General features: G+C 38.1%; 1 pseudogene; it reads left to right on the forward strand.

Annotated features, from left to right (window-relative positions):
* The first annotated feature begins 1 nt into the window (after nt 1).
* On the forward strand, nt 2-21,354 carry LOC128123986 (glyceraldehyde-3-phosphate dehydrogenase-like; annotated as a pseudogene).
* Nucleotides 21,355-24,777: the final 3,423 nt, after the last annotated feature.

The following is a 24,777-nucleotide window of genomic DNA, read 5'->3' on the forward strand; positions in this document are numbered from 1 at the left end:
CATGGCCTACATGGCCTCCAAGGAGGAAGAAGACCTGGACCACCTACCCCAGCAAGAACACAAGAGCAGGAGAGGTCCTGGACTAGGAAGGAGTCCCTGTACCAACTCAACCCACAACACTAATCATTTCCCTCAGTTTCTATCCCAGAACCCCAGAAAAAAAGGAAGGGGCTTAGGGATTCCTACTCTCTTGAATACCATCAATAAAGTTTACTACACCCACAAAAAGTTCAGTGTTTGTTATTATATTGTAAATAATTATGGACAGTTGAATAAGCCTAATTATTCAGGAGTAAGAAAATGGATACCTAAATTTGATATTCATTCAATAAAACACATAGAGTAATTTAACAATGAACTATACCTACATATATCATTAGGAATAAAAATATAAATATACTGTTGAGCATCAAAGAATATTACAGAACATTACAGATAATGAAAAATAAACTTGTCACTTCCTTAATACTTTTTATTTAAAACAATTTTTAATTTAAATATATTTGATTATTTATTACTATTAAATTAAACATATTTGATATCTACGCCCAAGTCCTTCCAGATCTTCTCCTGCTCCCTATCCATTCTTACATTCTTTCTACAAAAACAAACAAAAACAAAAAACAATAACAAATCCCTCTGAAACCAAAAAACCAGAAGTTTAACTTCAGTGTGGCCATGAAGAGTATTGATTAGATCAATGATTAATTTTTCACTTAATAATAAAGCCTCAGAATGCAAATTCATAATGCTTGGTGTTCCTACCTATGATGGGAGTGCAATCAGGAAAAAGCACTGCTTAGAGGGATAATGACTGTAGATGAATTTCTAAATGGTCTTATTAAATAAAAAATATAGAGCCAAATATAGGGGTGAAAGCCTTAGAGAGATCATGGAAATAGGGAAAGACACAAGCCAACCTCACCTCAACAACTCTAGAGCTTCCAAATGCAAGTTATTTCCTGTCTACACACGCCTCTATATATGCTGATGTTCTGACATCTGATTTGCTCTCTCTGTTCAGCTACATCACTTCCTCTTCCTGCCCAGCTCTGTTAATGACTGTCTGTCTGTACAGACCACCAGACATCCATGGTTAACTAGTGTTGGAATTTATGCATGTGCCACCACATCTCGATCTGTTTCCAGTGTGGCCTTGAACTCACAGAGATCCAGACAGATTCCTGCCTGCCAAGTGATAGGTTAAAGGCATGTACTACCATTGCCTGACTCCTTTGTTTACTTAATGGCTGTTCCTATTCCTCTGATCTCCAGGCAAATTTATTTTTTAAAGCACAAAAAAATCACCAGATTTCCCCTTTTTCTAATGAAAAAATTAAAAAACAGTTATAACTAATATAAGAAAAACTATATGCAATAAGTACAATAACTGTACACAATATGTACGAGATAAATACATCAATAATGTCTGGTCTATTTGCATTTGACAAATTCAGAGAAAACATTCCATTATCTGTCCTATTTTGATGAGTCCAAAAATGGACCTAATTCACTTTCTATCCTATCTTGTATTACCAACAGAAAACTATCTTATGATGTCTTTCAAACGTATACATTGAACACATCTTAATGAGTTTCTTCTCTGAAATTTTTTAACAAAGAAAACCATAATTACAACTATTTAATCAACTCCCTCAGCCACCCGAGAAGGAAATAATATTACCTAGTAAAACAGAATGTGCAAAAAAGTGACTTCAAAAAACAAATGTGAGTTTTGACAAAAACAGTTAGATTCCTTGACAGTCACCTGAGGTTTCTCTGCATGTTGGGGCATCATCTTCGGCCCATAGGCTTAGCATATCTCACAGACTCATTTGTGAAGTAGGATATATGCAAGGCCTACAACAGTTCACCCTCACATTTGCTGCAAGTATTCCTTGTATCAGATAACTTGAATTCTGCCAGTGTCCTGTCATGATTCAGGAATTTAAATTCTGGAAATTGCTGGTGGTTTTGGAATTTGGCTTCCTCCTCTGATCTCCAGGCAAGCTTTATTTATTAAAGCACAAATAAAATATCACCACATTTCAGCACAAATAAAATATCATCACAGATGACCTCCTTCCTCTGCTGAGCAATCGTCTCAGATGAACCTCCTACTGTCATGCTGTGTACCTAAGTGCTTCCTCTTGCTCAACAAAGCTGTCTTTGGTCTTTATTTCAATGTCCTGCCAACAAACATCAATTATTGTGCATGCACAAATAATTCTGAATATACTCAGGACTGTCTACCAAAGGGATTTATGAATATTAAAAATTTCTCCATCATTTGGTCTGTGCCTGTTCTAATTTCTCCTGTTGCATTTGCATTTTTATTTTCTACATCACCCAAATCATCCAACACTATAGCTGCATGTATACACTCACTCCTAAAAAGAGAATACCAAGGCCTAACACAAACTGTGTTTGAAGCTGTAAAATTGTTCCCATCTTGAATTTCTGATGCTCTGCAAGATAGTTCTGTTTTGTAAGTACATAATTCTGTTATATTATATAGAGAAACTGTGAATGGTTCTTTTCTTTCTCTTGATTTATTACTTTTGCTAAGGTTTCAAGCACAATGATGAAGAAAAGAGGGATGGAGGATATGCTTGTCTTATTCATAAATTCAAGAGGTGATGTCATTCAGTAAACTACTGGCTGTAATATATCACATTTACTAACTTAGGGTATCATGTTCCTGCTCCAAATTTCTTCAGAGTTTTCATCCTGAGAAGACATTCAACTTTGCCTTTTTTTTCTTTTTTTATGACTATAAGACATGTCTGCTCCTGGAAGCACCAAACTATATCAGAGAAGATATGGGCACTGAATTATTGAATTTCAACCTCCACATGGAATTAACTTTCACTGCAGCAAAAATTAACCACTGGGCAAGAAAGTGCCCTCCAATTGACTGCTGACTGTATGCTGTCCAAAATGGACAAGCAGGACACAAAACAAAGGACTGCAGATCCTTGCCAAGACAAGTGTGGTTGCATTTTGCTTTTTCAACAGGCATCCTCTGAGGCCAGGGAAATATGGCACCATTGCTGAAGTGGCCTTTGCAATCCAGAAACAGTGCCTCTTGCTTTGAAGGCAGCTGAACAGACAGTGGGCCAATGGCTCCTGGTGTGCAGTGGAACAGTAGCTGAGACAGTTATTCTGGGAAGAGTAATTCAACTGATGGTGTCTGGCCTCTACATAGTAGAATGGCAATTAATAAAGGAGATGAAGCTACCCACAAACCAAGAAGAATGGGAAGCTGAATTCCAAAAGCACCAGCAATTTCCACAATTTAAATTCCTGAATCATGACATGACACTGGTGGAATTCAAGTTTATCTGGTACATGGAATACTCACACTAAATGTGGGGTTGAGCTGTAGGCCTTGTATACATCCTGCTTCACAAATGAGTCTGTTAGATATGCTAAGCCTGTAGGCTGAAGATGATGCCACAACATTGCAGAGAAACTTCAGGTGACTCTCCAGGCAGCTGGCTGTTTCTGTCATAACTCACATTTTTTGGAAGTCACTTATTTGCACTTCCTGTTTTTTTTTTTTTTGGTTTTTCGAGACAGGGTTTCTCTGTGTAGCTTTGCGCCTTTTCCTGGAACTCACTTGGTAGCCCAGGCTGGCCTCGAACTCACAGAGATCCGCCTGCCTCTGCCTCCCGAGTGCTGGGATTAAAGGCGTGCGCCACCACCGCCCGGCAGTGTTGGCTTTTTTTTTTTTTTTTTTGGTAGCACTTCCTGTTTTACTAGGTAATATTATTCCCTTCTTGGGATTCTGAGGGAGTTGAAGATTAGATAGTTATATTTTTCCTTGTTAAAATATTCCAGAAAAGAAACTCACTAAGAGGTGTAAAGTGTATAAATTTGAAATACATCATAAGATAGTTTTCTGTTGGTAATACAAGATAGGATAGAAAGTGAATTAGGTATATTTTGGATTCACCAAAAGGGGATAGAATGAAATATTTTCATGGAATTTGTCAAATGTAAATGGCCTGGACATTGTGATGTATTTATTATTAGTATATATTGTGTATAGTTGTACTTGCTGTATATGGTTTTTCTTATATTAGTTATAACTCTTTTATTTTAGACAAAAGGGGAAATTTTGTGATGGATTGTGTCCCCCAAAATACTATGTCCCCCAATAAAATTTACCTGAGGATCAGAGGAAAATGCCAGCCGTTATAGTAAACATAGAAGTCAGGAATGGTAGTACACACTTTTCATCTTATCATTCAGGAGGCAGGGATCTGTCTGGATCTCTGTGAGTTCAAAGCTACACTGGGAACAGAGCCAAGCATGGTGAACCACACCTTTAATCTCAGCACTAACCATAGAGGTCTGGAGGTCTGTACAGACAGACAGGAAGTGACAGAGTTGTCAGGGAGAGAGCAAATAATATAGCAGAACAGAAATGCATATAGGTATGGGTATATAGGAAGTAGGTCTCTTTGGAGACTGAGCTGTCAGTGAGGTGAGGTTAGCTTGAGGCTTTTTCTATTCCTCTGGTCTCTCAGGTTTTCATCCCTACATCTGTCTCCAGGTTTTTATTAAATAAGACCTTTTAAGATTTGTCTACAGTCAGGATAGAAATTTAAGCAGGAACTAGAAGACAAATATCATGCTTCTCAAACAAAAGAGATACTGAAGTCTCTGGAAGAAAACTGAAAATTTAATTCAGTCATATAATTTCCTGAGACAAGGGAAATTGAAGATTGGAAGGGGACTGATGTAAACTGCACCTCCATATTCCTTGTTGGAGTGAGAGTGGATACTTTTAGAGTTGTTCTGATAGACTGTGGCAGTTTCAATGTGAAGTGTCACAGAGGATCTGCATTTGAACACTTGGTCCCAGCTGGAGTGGCAGATGGGAAGGGTGTAGCACATTCAGCAGGTAGAGCCTCACTGGCAGAAGTGGGTCACTGCTGGGGAGGCCTCTCTTCTTGTTCACTCTCTGCTTCCAAACTGTCAGTTCAATGTGACCAGCTAGCCTGAAACTCCTGCTGCCATGTCTCCCCCACCCATGTCTTTCCCATGGTGGGAAAGAGCCCTTCATACTCTAAGCCAGAATAAACCACCTTGATTTCTCCCTGCTCTGCCATGGATTATCTTTCTGTACACTGTGAATACGTGTTGCACTAATTAGGTGATAAATAAAGCTGCATTGGCCTATGGCAGGGCAGGATAGAACCAGATGGGAAAATCTAAGAATATATGGAGAGAAGAAAGGAGAGTAAGGAGAGATGCCAAACTGCTGTCCAAGGAGCAACATGTAATGGGAGGCAGGGAAAGCCATGGAACACATGGCGATACATAGATTAGTAGTTATGGGTTGAATTAAGTTATTAGAGCCAGCTAGCAAGAAGTCTGATTCATAGGCCATATAATTTGCTTCTGAGTGATTATTTTATAAGTGGCTCCAGGAGCTCAGGGCTCAGCGGGATACAGGAAAACTTTCAGCTACATTTTGGCACCAAACATGATAGCAAGAGTTTCCACCTGAAAACCCAAGAAAGCTTATAAAAGGGATTCTAAAATGGAGCCAAAAGCAGCTTCCTAATTCATGTCACTCAGGGTGGGCTGCAGTACAGAGACACATCCCCTGGCCATAGCAGGCTTCAGCAGCAACATTGAGGAATCCTGGTATCTCTGATGGGCTGAGCCATGATACAAAGAGGCTTCTCCCATCCACTGCCTGCTGGCTTGGGAGCACAGCCACAGGCTTAAAAACAAAGGTATACTACTTAATACTGCTTGTCAGAATTGTGGAGATAAGCATGACTCTTTGGTACCTGTGCCATGTTAAAAAAAACCTAGTGGGGTGGGGCTGACAGCCAGTGCTGCTACAGCTTCAGCCACCATGTAGTTTAAATCAATTGTCAATAAATGATTACAGGTTCACAATAAGACAGATCCAATTCTCATGTGGTCTTCATTTATCATGGTCTCTTATTCCTTGTTCTCCCTCTCTGTTCTTGATCCAGCTGGGATCTCCCGCTCCCCTAAGATCTCTTTCCCTCAACCCTTGCCCTTCATTACCCCCACTCACGTCCAGGTTGTTCATGTAGATCTCATCAATTTCTCTGTCACTGGGTGATCCCTGTGTCTTTCTTGGGGTCCTGTTTTCTAGGTAGCCTCCCAGGATTTGCGAGTAGCAGTCTAGTCATCTTTGTTTTACATCTAGTATCCTCCTATGAGTGAGTACATACCAAGTTTGTCTTTCTGAGTCTGGGTTACCTCACTCAGGATGATTTTTTCTAGATCCATCCATTTGCCTCCAAACCTCATGATGTGCTAGAGTGGTCCCCAGAAATCCACAACGGTACCTCCACAATAGACTACTGTCAATGGTCAAGAGACAGCCCGAAATGACCTACTCTGGTGATAGGACTGCCAAACACCCTAATTATCGTGCTAGAAACCTCATCCAATGACTGAGGGAACCAGATGCAGAGATCCACGGCCAGGCCTCAGGTGGAGCTCTAGGAGTCCAATTGACGAGAAAGAAGAGGGTTTGTATGAGCGAGAATTGTTGAGACCAAGGTTGGAAAAAGCACAGGGACAAATAGCCAAATGAATGGAAACACATGACCTATCAACCAATAGCTGAGGAAGCCCCCAACTGGATCAGACCCTCTGGATAAGTGAGACAGTTGATTAGCTTGATCTGTTTGGGAGGCATCCAGGCAGTGGGACCGAGACCTGTCCTCAGTTCATTGTTGGCTGTTTGGAACCCGGGGTTTATACAGGGACACTTGGCTCAGCTTGGGAGGAGGGGACTGGACCTGCCTGGACTGAGTCTACCAAGTTGAACTCAATCCTCAGGGGAGTCTTTGCCCTGGAGGAGATGGGAATGGGGGGGTGCCCTGGGGGGGATGTGGGAGGGGGAGAACAAGCGAATTCATTGCTGATATGTAAAATTAAATTAAAATATAAAATAAAATTTTAAAAAAAGACAGATCCAGATGGAATAAAATTCTAAAGAGTTTACATTGTGTATAATAAGTTATGTAGGCTTAAGAGAGAGAAGAGAAATAATATAGTCACAAAAATAAAAGTCTTAAAAATAATATATAAAAACTATAATAAGCCATGTAAAGATGGAAATTACACAGAGTCTAGATTATGTTGTCTTTGGGATTTTTAACTGGAGAGAGATATTTGATTGTATTTAACTCAGGCTGATGAGTTAAATATATATATTAAAGGTATCTTTTCTTCAAAATTTATGTCTAAGGATATGTTGCTTTGGAAAAGAGGTTTTCCTTCTCTTTCCACAGAAGATGAGAAGCTATAGATTCCTTCGAGGTTAATATGGTTCCAGCAAGAAAGACCCCCTGAGGTCTCCAGATGAGCCATCATCCAGAACAGCCTCAAGGCAAATGGCTCAGAGAATACATCCTCACAGATTACTCCAGTCAGGACTTGACCATAATCCTAAAATTTTCTTTGTGTCCCTGTAAGTTTAACAGGACCCCCAATCAGCAAGAAGTAACATAGAAAACTACACCCACAATACCAAAAATGGATTATGAATATTTATCTTTGTTTAGGGGGTTGGTTACAAATTGTTATTGGTCATAGTCAATCTCTTTCTAAAAGAAGAAAGGGGGTTATATTATAAAAATGATGGGGAAAGGGGATAGATTATTAAATCTACTTTAATCCAAAAATAAAAAACTGTTAATCTTACATATTTTGCATCAGTATGGATTTTAGTTTATTGATACAAATTTTGTTATACTGTATGTATATTTCTACTCTTGTTTAGGGTATTATGTTTATGTAGGTCATTTAATAATGAAATCTGTAATTAAGAAATACCAATTAATAGTCATCTATAATCGCAAAACCTATGGTCACGTTAGGTATGTTTTCAAGGTCATACAGAGATATATTTCAGATAGGCAATCTTCAAACACTTCAAAGACCTATAGAATGTGGCATTTAAAATGTTTAAAGGACTTAGACTTTTCTTGACAGTGAGACACATCTGCTCCTAGCATCACCAATTACTTCAAAGAGGATGATGGGCATCGAAGAAACTCCATATGGAGTTTGTTTTCCTTATGGCAAAAGCTAGCCATGTAGACAAAGAAAGTGCCCTTGCCTCAACTGCTGACACTATGCGGTACAAATTGGACAAGCAGGACACAAAAGAAAGAACTTTGCCAAGACAAGGTGGGAAAGTCCTTCAAAAATCTTGCTTCACAGATAAGTCTGTCAGATATGCTAGGCCTTTAGGCTGAGGATGGATGCCCCAACATTGCAGAGGAAATCTGGTTGACTGTTTAAGCAGTATGATGTCCCTGTTATTAGGTAACATTACATCTTTCTGGAGTCTTTGATGGAGTTGAAAACTAGATAGTTATAGTTATATTTCTCCTTGCTTATTATAAAAGATAAATTACATATAAAACTTCAGACTTACAAAAATAGGTTAAATGGTAGACTGTTTTCTAATTTTGCCAAATATAAATAGACTAGACATTGTAACTGTAATACTTGCTTGATAACTGTTTTGTTATATGTAACTTTACTATGTCAAAGTTAAAACCTTCCTTTTTGATTAGACAGAAAAGAGCTGTCTCTCTGTACTTTAGGAGTATGTGTTGCTCTGATTGGTTGATAAATAAAGCTACATTGTCTATGGTAGGCCAAGATGGAGCCAGGCAGGAAAATCCAAGAGAGATAGTGAAAGGAAAAAGGAGAGTAAGGGAGATGCCAAACCACTGTCCAAGGAGCAATAGGACACATGTAAAGGCACAGATGTGGCAATATGCAGATTAATAGAAATGAGTTAATTTAAGATGAAAGAGCTAGCTAAGAAGAAGCCTGCCATAGGCCATACAGTTGGTAATTAATATAGGCCTCGGGGTGATTATTTTATAAGCAGCTGTGGGACCTTAGAGCAGGGCAGGACACAGAAAAATTTCAAGCTATGATGGTCTGTGACTCAAGTATGTGATGTCTTCATCAATAGGGTCTCAGCATCAAGATCTAGAGAGTGAATAAGGGCATTGACAATAACCTGTAGTGTTTGGGGCTTGGGAGATTATAGAACCCCACTGATTAACAACTTAAAAAAGGGTAACCTATACCTAGCACTGGGCATTATATTTGACAGCGTATATTGTCTAGGGAGATACTGTTTCTTCCATTGCAGAGCAACTCCATTTATAAATGTGTATGTGTGTGTGTGTGTATTTTATTTATTAGAAATATATATTTATTTTATAAATATATATATATATATACACAAGGATGTGACTATGGTAGTGTGTTTCCATGTGCCTTTTTGAAAGGTGTTTAATGTTAGGTACCCTTCTCAGTTCCCCTGTCTCTACCCCACCCTCCCATCTTCTATCCAATTCCAACTTTCTGTCCCATTATTCTCCTTCCCACTTCATAACACCTGCTCTTGAATTCTCCTTCCCCATACCTGTACAGCCCCTTACCAGTTTCCTGCATTATATAGATACTCAAATTTAAAGAAATGTATCTAAAAAATCAAATGTGTTATCTACATACACAACAGGAAATGTGACATTGATATTTTTTGATGGGGATTTCTGCTTTGGAAGGGTCGTTTTCAACTCCATTCATTTACCTGAAATTTTTATTTCTTTATTGATGAATAATATACCATGTGTATATGAACAACATTTTCATCATTCATTCATCAAGAGATTGATATCTAGGCTTCTACTCTTTCCTGGAAATTGTGAAGAGAACAACAATAGATATCAATGAGCAACTCTCTCTGAAGTAGGATACAGAGTTTCGAGTATGCCTAAGACTGGTATATCTCTATTTCTGTGTTTGTATTTATGTATACAGCAAAATTTAAAACATGGATGAGCTTCCACTTCACATGAGTTACAAAATTTATTCTTCAGGTAAAAATTAACTACAAATTTTTATATATGTGATGTAGAGGGTAGATTAAGGTAACATGTTATAAGATATCTCAGATTTTAATTCTGTGTGTCACTTTCACCTGGTTATTGTTTAGCATTAATACATCATTGTGTTAGTTTATGATGCAAGTTTTCTCATTCTAGCCAAGTTTCTTACCAGTAGAAGAAATATGCTTTACACTAACTCAAGGTTAATAATGAATTTTACTTTAAGCATCCTGATGCATGTGTAAGAGAATAATTGCTACCAAGTTTAGAAATTATAGAGTGGGTCATGGAAGAAGAAATGAAAGTGAGAACCTATAACTCTTTCTAAATTTTATTTATCTTCTTCAAAGGACTAGGAGAAGAAAACATGACAAATTTTTAAGTATTACTTAATTGTAATGGAATAAATGAATGCTTATATTTTCTTTTGGGGTTCTAGCAAACCACCTCCTCTACCACTCAAATAATGTATTCATAGTGATGGTGACATCCATGTAGGTATTCAGTCCCACACCGACTTTTCAGTTGTTCTGCAACATTTTAATCTAAATTAATTATAGAGTAAAACAAAGTTGTAAAGTAATAGATAATGTATTGGTATGCTTTCTACCTACCCTGTAGTCATGTGAACCCCCACACTGATATAATACATTAACAGAAAGTGTACTTGATGTTGGTGAAACAAAATTACCTATACTGTAGATTCCACTGAGACTGCATCATTTTGAACATCTCATGTGTTACTGGGTTCTGGACAGGACCAAGGCTAGATATTGGAGCATGTGCAGAGGAAAGATCCTGTCTCCATACAAGAAGCAATGAAACCCAAGTAAGTTCAGGCATACTCCTTTAATAAAACTCTCAAACACCATGATAGGTCACATGTGAACCCAGGACCAAGTCCCCTAAGGACCAGCCTTTAGGATTCACCCCTTGAAAGTCCCACAGACCCTTCTAAAGCTATCATCCTTGCTGAACAAGTGTCCACTACATGGTGGACATAGTTAAGCCACATCCAATGAACAACATTCTTCCCATGGCCTCCAATGTACTTGTCCCTCTTGTCTTCCAAATTAAATAATATTTTTAAAAAAACTAAGAATGAACCAAAGGTGCCTGTGATTAGAAGAATATAAAGTTTATTCATAGAAGAAAATACTTAAAAATTCCAAGCATTTACACTCTAAGAACTTAAAGATTAACAAATTTATGAAATAGGTTATATGAACTGGTACACATGCTGAAATCTGCATTTCACGAGACATGTGGACCAACACAATTCTTTTTCCTGATGAAATAAAATAAAAGTAAAATTTCTGTTCATAGGTGCTAGTGTTAATCCCAAAGATGGGAGAAGACCACTGACCCAAATAATTGTGGCCAAAATAATTAAACAAAGCAATTCATTAAAGCAAGGATTTTGATTCATGTTCAAGAGCTGCTGCCCCATAAGATGGGGCTTAAGAATTCAGCATTGGATGTGAGGAAGGCAAGTTTTTATACAACTCATGTGTAGGGGGTTTCCAAATGGGGGAATAGGCAGGATTACAGGATCAGAACAGAGCATGTGGTCAAAACAAGGTAATCACAACAGGTAGTCATAACAAGGTAATCATAGGTGGTCACGTGACCTTTTGAAACAGAGTTCCAAGATGGTTATTAACAAGTTTTTGAAACAAAGACACAATTACCATTCCTGGAACAGGCAGTACAGAACCATTTCTACTTATGGTTTCGGATGAGACATAATCCAATCTTTGAAAAGCAGAGGTTTAATCATAAACAGAACTGAACCTAGTTTGTCTTTATCAGTTGACTTTGAAGATTAAGACAGAGGCAAGCTGGTTCACTAGTAATAAAAATGTGAATATGGATGAGAATTGGAACTTAGGATACCTGCAGAGGATTCAGAGGACTGTCAGCTTGATTGTCCCTGAGAAGAAAACCACACTGAGAGCATCACTGCTGTGGAAAAAGTATCAAGAGTGACACACCGTCACCATGCAGAACCCTGCAAGTCTCCATGGTCTACTTTTGCTTCAGTTATACAGTCAAAAAACTCATCATTTATTTTTGATGTTGCTAGTTGTGGTGGGGATTGTCCCTTAATGGAGAGAACAAAAATATTTACAGGTAGGTAGATCAGTTAGGATGGGACGGTAGAGGCTGATATTTGAGACATGATATGATTATGATTCAGTAATGCACTCACACAACACAAGCTGATGCTACTTGATGTTACAACCTATTATGGGAGTTGGTCCATAATAGAGGGAAGAGTAATTATTTGGACACAGGTAGACATAAAAGGATTGGATAGGAGAGGCTGATAAGATAGTGGAAATGGGGCAGATGCTAAGAAACATCTTAGTGGGCATCTGGACTCAAAGATTTCCAGTGTGTAACTTGTTCCCAGTATAAATACTGGAAGTCACAAGTTCTGCTCATCATTTTTATAAGACTCACCTAGGTCAGAAACATTTACCCAGCTCCCAAAGGCAAATTCCAATTCCAAACAAGGAAGCAGATTCTAGAACCAATCTGTGAAAGGGCCTTCTTCAGCTCTTCATCTCTAGACCTGAAAATGGAAGTAAGGTAAGGATATATTCCAAGAATGTTCAGAGAGTTACTGTCTTGGAGTTTTCTTTATATCAACATTCCTGTGTTACTACCACAAAATGCAGTATGTAGGGTCCAGAGCTTCCTCCTGGGAAGGCTTAAGACAGACGCTTACTTTTGAAGCAAGGATATGGCCTGTCTTAAAGAGACTTTTCTTACTTCCCGAAATCATATTCATGTCTGTTGTTTCTTAAAAGAGGAAGGTTATATGAATAATGTTTCCCAGTGCAAAACCTGGTGCAACAGGTTCATAGTTTGATGTTTCTCAAAGCTGATCTCTAATGCTTGTATGTTGCATTCAGGAAAAAACTGATGGTTAGAATTTGAATAACCGATGAATGCTACAGGAAGTGTTTATTTACAAAGACCACAGGTCTTAGGGACAGTGGAAAAACAGAGAATAATGATAAAGCAAGAGAGTGAAGGAAGTTGTCCACTGCTTGGCTCCAATAATCACCAGAAGGAATTGGTACTGGAGAAGGAGAGAGGGCATGAGGGAGGGGGAACAGAGGTCTTAGTTACAGGTCAGTAGTAGGAGTGGAAAACTAGATGCACGGAGAAGCACTGCTGTTGTCAACACACAGCTGACCAAGAGAAGGATAGAAAATACAAGTCTCAAGCATCTTGCCTTTTACACTCTTATGTCCTTGGAAATGTCACCATCTGCCTCAAACAAAAAGAAAGTTAGAGAAAAATACAGCTCTTAGGGGTGAGACAAGGCACTTCTCTGAGATGTCATGGAGCAGCGAGGTAGATGGAAGGAAAAACTTTGTCACTTGCAAGTCTTCTTCCACCATGAGGCTTTTGTCATCAGTGAAAACTCTCCACCTTCTACCATCTTCTAGAAACATCTATGGAGAAGGCTCCTGTGATGTTAGGTTTTTCTTTCTCATTTACTGCACTCCACTTAGCAGTCCTCCATTAGACATGCCTGTTTCAGGTCCCTCTCTGCAGCAGCACTCAGACCTCACCTCTCCTTCCTTCTTCCTCCTTCCTCTGCTGTGTGTCATGTCAGAACCACATCCATCCACAGACTGTGCACCTAAGTGTGTCCTGCTGCTCTACTAAGCTGTGTTGGGCCTTTACTTCAATGTCTTGCCCATGAACAGTGTCAGTGATTTGTCTGTGCTTGAATAATTGTGAATACGCTCAGGGCTCAAGACAAAAAGAGTTAGGAAAGCTGAAAATTTCTTTATCACTTTGTCAGTGCTGGTCAATGACCATTGTTGCATTTGTCTTTTTTACTTATACATGATTCAGCATCTGATGTTGTAAACATTTCCATGTGTGCATTCATTCATGAGTAAACAAAGGCAAGGTCTCACACAATCTGAGATGGGGATATAAATACATCCCATCTTCACTGTCTGATACACTGAGGCATTTCTAGGATATATGGTTTGTAAATAAAGATAAAGAGAATTTTTACCTCTTAAATTTTAAATTTGTATGCTTTTCTTTCTCTTGACTTATTACTTTTATGAAAATTTCAAGCACAATGTTGAATATAACAAGACTAGCGGCCGTACATGTTTCATATTTATTAAACAATTTTGTGTTTGCCCAATTCAGAGAGCCTTTGGCTATCTCTGTGCTGCATTGCTTTCACCATGTTAGGCTCCCCTATTTCTTTTCCAAGTTTCTTGACAGATCATCACTCTGGGTGTCATTTAATTTTGTCACTTCATTTGCTACATATTTTGAAATGATCAATTTTCCTTCATATTTATGCTCATTACATTAATTAATTAATTTATTTAGCCATGTTTAACCACCCTTGCATTTTGGAATAAAATTGACTAAATCATTGTGAATACTATTGATATTTTATTGTCATTTTTTCAGTATTATACATAAAACAATTCATTGTGATCATATTTACCCATTGTCACTCTCTCTAAGCAATGATCAAATCTGTTGACATTCTTCTTCCTCCCAACCAGTCTATTTTCTACTTTCATATCATTTTTTAAAATTTATTTACTTATTATGTATAGAATTCTGCCTGCATGTATGCTTGCACGCCAGAAGAGGACAACAGATCTTATTATAGATGGATGTTAGCCACCATGTGGCTGCTAGGAATTGAACTGAGGACCTCTGGAAGAGCAGCCATTGCTCCTAACCACTGAGCCAACTATCTAGCCCTCATGTCACTTTTTTATGATCCACTGACTGTTCAATCTTTATGAAATTGTATGTTATTTTATTGTTTCTTTTGTTGACCATTTATTTTATGTTTAACATAATTTATTGATTGTATCTTCAGGAATTTCACATTATACACCCTAATTTACTCACATATCTTTGGGTCGGCTGCTTACCTAGGACCAGTCTGACTATTTTAAGCTGTTCATACCCTAAGATTGTTCCATGGATAAAAACCTTGTGCTCCTATGGGGTGATCAAGGCTCCAAGAATGAATGATATGATCTTGGTGAACACAACTGAGTTTGGTGGGTGATTTTCTTCAAAGCTCTTATGTGACATTAGTTTGTAAGGTCTTCTGGATGCTTTCCCTAAGCTTGGAGCTCTGCTTGACATTATCAGATGATTTCTCCTTTATGAAGGCCTCTGTCTAGAATAAGAAGTTATCCAGAAGGATCCTGTGATGCAAAGCTTTCTATGTGAGTACTGTTCAGGCTAAGCTACTGCAAGCACAGGAACAGCCCTCGTTCTGCACCCTTGGCCAATGAGGGAAAGAAAAACTTTCTTCTCTTCAATTGTCTCTGTGGCTTCAGGGGTGAGAAAAAGAAGCCTATTAAGGATGTCTGTATGGAGAAGTGGAATGGAAAGAAAGCTCTGAATGAAGCTACCTGCCCAGCTATGCTGTTCTCTGTTCCAGACTGTTTGCATCCATGTATAGATCTCAAAGCACTTCTCAGGGGTTGGGACACTATTCCCAAATGGAGGTACTCTCTAGTTTCCTCTGCAGCACAGCCCACACTTTTCATGCCAGAGACCTGTGCCTTTGCATGTAGGTACAAGTCACAACCAGAACAATATTTCCTCAAAATTTTCAACTACCCTTGATCTTATGGTTCATTTGCTCATTTGTTATAGTTTGTAACTCTCCCCTGTAACCCCACAGAGAACAGGAAACTGATGATATAATCGCAAACAGAAAAGTGCTTGATGTCCTCCAAGGCTTCGATGCCTTCTAGTTTTCAAATTTTAAAATGAAGACTCAGCCTTTCTAGCATAAGAAGTGTGACTGTTCGCACACAGGTCTTCATAAGAAGTTCCATTCCCTTCATGACTTTCACTCATGATTCCATTTTCCCCATTTGGTAGATCCCTTACACTGACTGAGGGCAGCTATGGCTTGTGCCAGGATCTCCCATATTCCTACACCGGAGAAGGAACCTCTGCCCTGGAACAGAAAGAAAGTTTCAGAATTCTGTCTCTTCCTGATACAGCATAAGATGCTTAGCAACTGTACTGGGACCACCAACTACCCCAGCATCACTAAAGGCATTGGTCTGCAGATAGACTGAATAGTACAAACTGTATTTAAGAGAAGTTTCTAGTACTCTGAGGGTTTGATACATTACTTAATCTTTGCAAGCCTGTTTTCCCCTCCTTATGAATCTGTGCCAGACATTCCCACATAGGCAGGTGGTCTTGACAGAAAGTTTCATGTGTTCATATCTCAATTTACTTTGAAGGAACACCAGTGGAACATTCTCAAGCATGGGTCCATCCATCCCAGCCTGGAGCACTGACAACACAACAATGAATGGAAGTTATTACACTGAAAACTCACTCTGTGTCACCATGGACAAAATCTTGAGTATTTTTACTGTCATCATTTGCATGGTTGGGCTGACAGGAAATGCCATAGTGCTGTGGCTTCAGGCCTTCCACATGCAACCGAATGAATTCTCTCTCTATATCCTCTACCTTGTTGGGACTGACTTCTTCTACCTTGAAAAGTCCTTATCATCCTAAGCAATGAGAAGAATGAAAACTAAAACAACTTTTCATTTCATGGCACCTAGGCAGAATACTTAAAATGCTTATGAGATTCATAGATAAAAGACTGAACCTAGAAAATATTATCTTGAGTAAGGTAACATTTTCTGTAAAATAAATTTTCATTCTTAAATGCTGCTACATTTGACAATTTAAAGTATAATTAAGAAAACGTAATATGCGCATGTTAAAGAAATGCATAGCTCAATAAATTTGCTTGGATAAATATAACTACTTTACTCAAAACCAAATCAAGACACAAAATACTTCCTTGCCTCTGTGAGTTCCCTCTGTTCCTCCAGTCATAACTCTGTCTTGGGAGGTCAGTACTGCCCATATTTGCAATTTAATGTAAATTTGAGGGTGCAAACTAAGAGTATATCATCATGTTGTGTGATACGTGATAAAATAGATGTTAAAAGTGAACACACTAACATATAGATGTATTTACAACCCAAATACATATATATATATATATATATATATATATATATATATGTACATATGTAAATTTCCTTTCTGTCAATATAGTAAGAGCTGCTTTATGAGAAAGTTCTAAATGCAATGCATTATTAACACATAGAGATCTTGTGTTGTAAATTATTTTTTTCATCTTATATATTTGTTTACTTCATATTTTTACGTGTTTTTCCATTTTCTGTTACCACACAAAAGTTTAGTAACCACCATCATATTATGCAGTCTGTCTGTATGTATTGACACTTTACAATAAATTACACATGTAAATGAGGTTTTAGAACAGTTTTTCTCCTTATGTTGATCTTACTTCCACTTGAGTCAAATGGTAACTCCCTTTAAATTAAAACTCCATTAATATATGTATCTATTTTAGGAAGTAGTGGGTTTCAAAACAGTTTTCATAAGGCCTATAGTGTCATACTTAACCTTTCCCAAATTCCATCCTCTACCCTGCCTTCCTATTGAACTTGGGCTTTGAAACAGTGTTGGAAATGTAAGTATTTTGTGATGCTTGAAGATGGACTATCTGAGTTTTACATTATGAAATGTGCGTGACACTTCAGGATGCAGTGCGGAATGTCAAAAGTCTTCATAGACTTCTGCTTTAAGTATTTATTATTATTATTATTATTATTATTATTATTATTATTATTATTATCCAGCTAGTGGTTGATTATACAAACTTTAGTGCATAACTATTGGGCAGAACTCCACCCATATTTTATCCAAGGAAAAGAACTCTGCACTTTTGACAGTTGAGGAATAATGTGCTGTGTATCTGTCTCAATTTTACAATCCATTTATCTGTTGTATCATGGCTAGGTCTCCCATGTACTGAATCCTGTAACTAATGCCCCCCAAAACATACACATACAACACTTTCTTTTACTAGCGAAAGATAGGCCTTTGTCAATTATTTTATTTTAATCTCATATGTCTTTATTTCATAGTGGGCTTCTGGCCACAATATGAATTTAGTGTGTTTTTTTATTTCATTGTACTTAAATTCAGTTCTCCAAGTCGCTCTGTTTCAATTATCATGTGATATGAAGAGAGGATAGAATATTGTGTCTGATGGGTTGAGTGCTTGATAAATAGCTTAATGGCTCTACAACTCTATATATAATATAATGGAGGTGGGGATATATGGAAAGGGGGAAAGCTCACATAAAGACAGAAAACAAAATGTGGCAGGAAAAGACAAGAAATATGTATTGAAGGACACTTTTTCAGAGTCTATCACTTGAAAGAATTCATGGCAGGAACTCAAGTAAGAACTAAAATACTATGGGGTGGACACTGCTTGCTGACTTCCTCACTTGGCATCTCTGAGGCAATTGTTTAGATAACTTTCTTATAGAGCTCCAGACCACTAGCAGAGAGAATGTCAAAACCAAAAGTAGGCTGAGTCACCCTACATCAATTAACAATTAAGATAATCCCTCAGAGATATCTTCATAAGATAAACTAGGAAAGATTTTCAATTAGGACTTCTAAAGGGATCCTATTTGTATCAATATGCCAGTTTGATAACTAGGACATTCCATTTGTCAACTTACAACACAAACACTTCATTTAAAGCAATAATTTTTCTATTCCTTGTCCCTGAGCTCTCATTTTAACATCACCACATAAAATACAATCAAAATTTCAAAGTCCCATAATCTTGAAGTTTTTAAGCAATTAAAAATGGAGGGGGGGAGAAAAAGGGAATCCGTGGCTGATATGTAGAACTGAATTGTATTGCAAAATAAAAAAAAAAGAAAAAAAATTCAAGAACTTTTCTAAATCAAAAGTTCCTTAACTTGAAGCTCTTACAAGATAAAGAAACAAACAATATATGTCTTGCTCCAAAATGAAAGAAGTAAAGAATAGCAAAATAAATTAAAAAATCTAGCAGTGTAAATGCAAATAATGTAGCTCCATATTCAGCATCTGGAATTCACTCAATGTATAGTTGTCTAGCTCCAAAAAAATTGTGCAGGCCCATTCTCCAGCTCTGCCATTTACAACAAACACAGTTTGTTTTGTATTCTCTATCAATTACAGCAAACACAGTTTGTCACATAGACTCAGGCTTTCTGCCCTCCACACCTGCCTTTGTCCTTGAAACCATCTGATGCCTGGCACTGTCATTTCTGATATGCTAGGGAGCATGATGGAAGAGAAGTGCCCTTAGTTAAGGTTTCTAGTTGCTGTGAAGAGTTACTATGACCATGGCAACTCTTATAAAGGAAAACATTTAATTGGAGCTACCTTATAGTTCAGAGGTTTAGTCTATTATCATCATGTTGGAGAACATGCTGGGAAACATGTTGCTGGGGAAGGAGCGGAGAGCTCTACATCTTGACCCACAGGCAAAAGGAAGTGAACTGTGTGTCCCACATTGAGCATAACTTGAGCACATAAGTCCTCAAAGCCCACCTCCACAGTGACACACTTCCTCCACCATGGCCACACTTACTGTAACAAGGCTATACCTCCTAACACTGCAACTCTCTATAGGCCAAGCATTCAAACACACAAGTCTGTGAGGGCCATACCTATTCGAACCACCAAAAGAGGGGTCAAAAACAACCACAGTATTAGGAAGTCTGCTGTGAAGCTGTCTTTCCAAGAAATAAGAACATAAACAATACCAGAACAATGACAATATTAGTGGATATGATAACACAGAAGGTAAAAATTTCAAAGTTCCACCCCTAGACAAAGAAAGACAGACAACTAATAAGTTCTGGCAGGGGCAGAGTTAGCTTCTCACAGGGTTAAGCCCAGAGTGGTCAGCCCTTATTTTAGTTAGAGTTTCTATTGCTCTGAAGAGACAGCATGATCACAGCAACTGTTATAAAGGAAATAATTTAATTGAGGATGGCTTATTGTCATCATGGCAGGAAACATGGCCACATGTTTGCACACTTGGTGATGGAGAAGGAGCTGAGAGTTCTACATCCGGATCAGCTGACAGCAGGAAGAAAGAATAACACTGAACCTGGATTGAGTTTCTGAAACCCCAAACTCTGACCCCAGTAACATACTTCTTCCAACAAGACCACACCTACTCCTACAAGGCCATACCTCCTAATAGTGACCCTCCCTATGAGCCTATAGTGACCATTTTAATTCAAACACCACATTATACCTTTTGGCCCCCATAGACTTGTGGCTATATCAGATACATTCAGTCCAACTTCAAATATCCCTGTAGTCTACCAATCTCAACCTTGTTTAAGAGTCCAAAGTTCAAAGTCTCTTCGGAATCTCATTTAATCTCTCAACTATAACCTCTTGTAAAATCAAAATGAAAAAGCACATCACATCCTTCCAACATATAATGGCACAAATAAACATTACTCTTCCAAAATGGAGGACAGGGATGATAGTGATGAAATACTGTACCAAAACAAGACTGAAAACCAGCTGAGAGAACTCCAACCTCTGCATCTCAGTGTCTGATGTCAAAGAGCTCCTGAGAACTCCACCTCCTTTCAGCCAATTTGACAGCAATGCAGTTCTTTCCCTTTGTTTGGGGTCCACTTCCTGTTAGCAGTCAAGGTTGACAATAGAAAGCTTGTTATCAATGGGAAGTTCATCAGCATCTCCAGGAGCAAGATCCCACCAACATCAAATGGGATGATGCTGGTACCAAGTATGTTGTGAAGTCTACTGGTGTTTTCACCAGTAGAGAGGCCTCAAGCCACTTGAAAATTAGGGACCCAAGGATGATCATCTCTGCCCTTTGTGCTGATTCTCCCATGTTTGTGATGGGTTGAACCATGAGAAGTATGATGATTCATTCAAGATTGTCAGCAATGCTTCTTACACACTCAACTGCTTAGCCCCTCTATCCAAGGTCATCCATGTCAAATTTGACATTGTGGAAGAACTCATAATGACAGCCCATGCCAACACTACCACCCAGAAAACTGTGGACAGCCCTTCTAGAAGCCGTGGTGTGATGGCCCAGAACATCATTCCTATATTCACTGTTGCTGCCAAGGCTGTGGCAAGGTCATCCCAGAGCCCAACCAGAAGCTCACCTGCATGGCCTTCTATGTTCCTATCCAAATCGATCTGACATATCACCTGGGGAAAGCTGCCAAGTATGATATGATGACATCAGGAAGATGGTGAAGTGGGCAACCAAGGGCCCACTAAAGGACATCCCAGGCTATCCTGAGAACCAGATTGTTGCCTGCAACTTTGAAAGTGATACCTACTCTTGTTTCTTTGATGTGGGGCTGGCAGTGCTGTCAATGTCAATTTTGTGAGGTTTGTTTCTTGGTATGATAATGAATACTATAGCTACAGCAACAGGGCAGTGGATATCATGGTCTACATGGCCTGCAAGAAGTAAGAAGCCCTGGACCACCTACCCCAGCAAGAACACAAGAGCAAGAAAGGTCCTGGACTGTAAAGGAGTCCCTGTCCCAGCTCAGGCCCCAACACTGAGCATCTCCCTCACAGTTCTCATTCCAGAACACCAGCAGGAAGGGAGGGGCTTAAGGATCCCTATTCTCTTGAATGCTATTAACAAAGCTCACTACACCCAAAAGAATGTGTTTGTTACTATATTGTAAATAATTATGGAAAGTTGAATATGCCTAATTATCCAGGAATAAGAAAATAGATACCTAAATTTGAGGATATTCATTCAACAAAGCACATAGCGCTATAAAACAATGAACTATATCTATATACCTCATTAGGAATAAAAACATAAATGTACTAATGAGCATGAAAAGGTATTATAGAACAAAAGAGATAATATAATATAAACATGTCACTTCCTTTTTAATATTTTTTATTTAAAACAATTTTTAATTCTCTTTCTTGATTGCATCTTTGTGTGTTTTTGGTATCAGGGTAATGGTAGCCTCATAAAAATAGGTTGGTACTGTTCCTTCTGTTTCTATTATGTGGGATAATTTGAAGAGTACTTGTATTAACTCTTCTTTGAAATTCTGATAGAATTCTGCACTGAAACCATCTGATTCTGGGCTTTTTATGATTGGGAGACATTTAATGACTGTTTCTATTTCCTTGGGTGTTATAGGTCTATTTAAATTATTTTTCTGGTCTTGATTTAATCTTGGTATGTGATACCTATTCAGAAAAATGTTCATTTCTTTTAGATTACCCAATTTTGTGGACTACAGAAATCTAAAAATATTTCTTTTAGATTACACAATTTTGATGTATGACCTGATGATTCTCTGTATTTCCTCATTGATTGCTGTTATGTCTTCCTTTTCAATTCTGAGAGAATTAAAGACTATTCCCCCTCAAGAACATTGATGCAAAAGTACTCAATAAAATACTGACAAACTGAATCTAAGAACACATCAAAAAATCTTATCTAACATGATCAAGTAGGCTTCATCCCAGAGATGCAAGAAGGGTTCAACATATGAAAATCTGTCAGTATAATACACCTTATAAACAAATTGAAAGAAAAAAACAACATGATTATCTTATTAGATGATGAAAAAGCCTTTGAAAAATCCAACACAGCTTCATGGTAAAGGTTTTGGAGAACTCACAAATACAAGGAACATACCTAAACATAATAAAGGCAATTTACAGCAAGCAGACAGCGAGCATCAAATTAAATGGAGAGAAACTCAAAGCCATTCCTCTAAGATCAGGAACAGGAAAAGGCTGTACACTCTCCTGTATGTATTCAATATAGTACTCGAAGTTCTAGCTAGAGCAATAAGACAACAAAAGGAAATAAAGGGAATACAAATTGGAAAGGAAGAAGTCAAACTTTTGCTATTTGCAGATGGTATGATAGTATACAAAAGTGATCCCAAAAATTCTACTAGGGAACTCCTACAGCTGATAAACTCCTTCAGTAATGTGGCAGGATACAAGATTAACTCAAACAAATCAGTAGCCCTCCTGTACACAAATGATAAATGGGCTGAGAAAGAAATCAGAGAAACATCACCCTTTACACAAGCCATAAATAATATAAAATACTTTGGGGTATGTCTAACTAAGCAAGTGAAAATACCTGTATGGCAAGAACTTTAAGTCTCTGAAGAAAGAATTTGGAGAAGATATCAGAAAATAGAAAGATCTACATGCTCATGCATAGGTAGGATCAACATAGTAAAAATGGCAATCTTACCAAAAGCAATCTAGAGATTCAATGCAATCCCCATCAAAATACCAACACAATTTTTCTCAGACCTGAAAAAAATAATACTCAACTTCATATGGAAAACAAAAATCCCAGGATAGCTAAAAACAATCCTGTACAATAAAACCACCACTGGAGGCATCACCATCCCTGAACTTAAATTCTACTATAGAGCTTTAGTAATAAAAACAGCTTGGTATTGGCTTAAAAACCAGCATGTGGACCAATGAATTGAACTGAAGATCTTGACATTAAAGCACACACTTATGAACACCTGATTTTTGACAAAGAAGCCAAAATTGTACAATGGAAAAAAGAAAGCATCTTCAACAAATGGTGCTGGTATAACTGAATATCAACATGTAGAAGATTGCAAATGGATCCATTCTTTTTTCAAGCACAAAAGCTCAAATCCAAGTGGATCAAAGACCTCAATATAAATCCAGCTACACACAACCTGATAGAACAGAAAATAGAAAGTAGTCTTGAAAACATTGGCACAGGGGACCACTTCCTAACTATAACACCAGTAGCGCAGACACTGAGAGCACAATTAATAAATGGGACCTCCTGAAACCGAGAAGCTTCTGTAAGTCAAAGGACATGGTAAATAAGACAAAAGAACAGCCTACAGAATGGGAAAATAATCTTCACCAATTCCACATAACAGATGAATCATCTCCAAAATATATACAGAATTCAAGAAACTAGATAACCATGTACCAAACAATCCAATCAAAAAGTGGGGTATAGAGCTAAACAGAGAATTCTCAACAAAGTGTCTCAAATGGCCAAATGACATTTAAAAGAATTGCTCAACATCCTTAGTCATCAGGAAAATGCAAATCAAAATGACCCTGAGATACCATCTTACACCTGTCAGAATGGCTAGGATCAAAAACACTGAAGACAGCTTATGTTGGAGAGGATGTGGATCAAGGGAAACACTCCTCCACTGTTGGTGGGAATGCAAACTTGTACAGCCACTCTGGAAATCAGTATGGCAGTTTCTCAGAAAATTGGAATAAGTCTTGCCAAAGAACCAGCTGTACCACTCTTGGGCATATCCCCAAGGAATACTCAATCATACCACAAGGACACATCTCTAACTATGTTCATAGCATCATTATTCCTGCAAATAACCAAAACCTAAAAACACCTAGATGCCCCTCAACTGAAGAATAAAGAAAATGTGATACATGTACACCATGGAGTACTACTCAACAGTAAAAAAAAAAAAATGACATCGTGAAGTGTTCAGGCAAATGGATGGAACTAGAAAATAAAATCCTGAATGAGGTAACCCAGACTCAGAAGGACAAATATAGTATATACTCACTCATAAGTGGATACTTGATGTAAAGCAAAGGATAACGAGATTACAACCCAGAGCTCCAGAGAAGCCAGCTAACAAGGAGGACCCTAAGAGGGATGCATGGATCACACTGAGAAGGGGAACTAGATGAGATCTCCATGAGTAAACTGGGGATGAGGTGGGGCAATAGAGGTTAGGGAATGGGGGATAAGATCGTAATGAAATGGGATAGTTGAACTGGAACAGGAATGAAGTGGGAGAGCAATGAAAGATTGCTCTTTCATTGATACCATGATACATGGAGGCATCATGAGGAT

Source organism: Peromyscus californicus, unplaced genomic scaffold (assembly GCF_007827085.1).
Source record: "Peromyscus californicus insignis strain IS unplaced genomic scaffold, ASM782708v3 Scaffold_4__1_contigs__length_199733344, whole genome shotgun sequence".
NCBI lineage: Eukaryota > Metazoa > Chordata > Mammalia > Rodentia > Cricetidae > Peromyscus > Peromyscus californicus.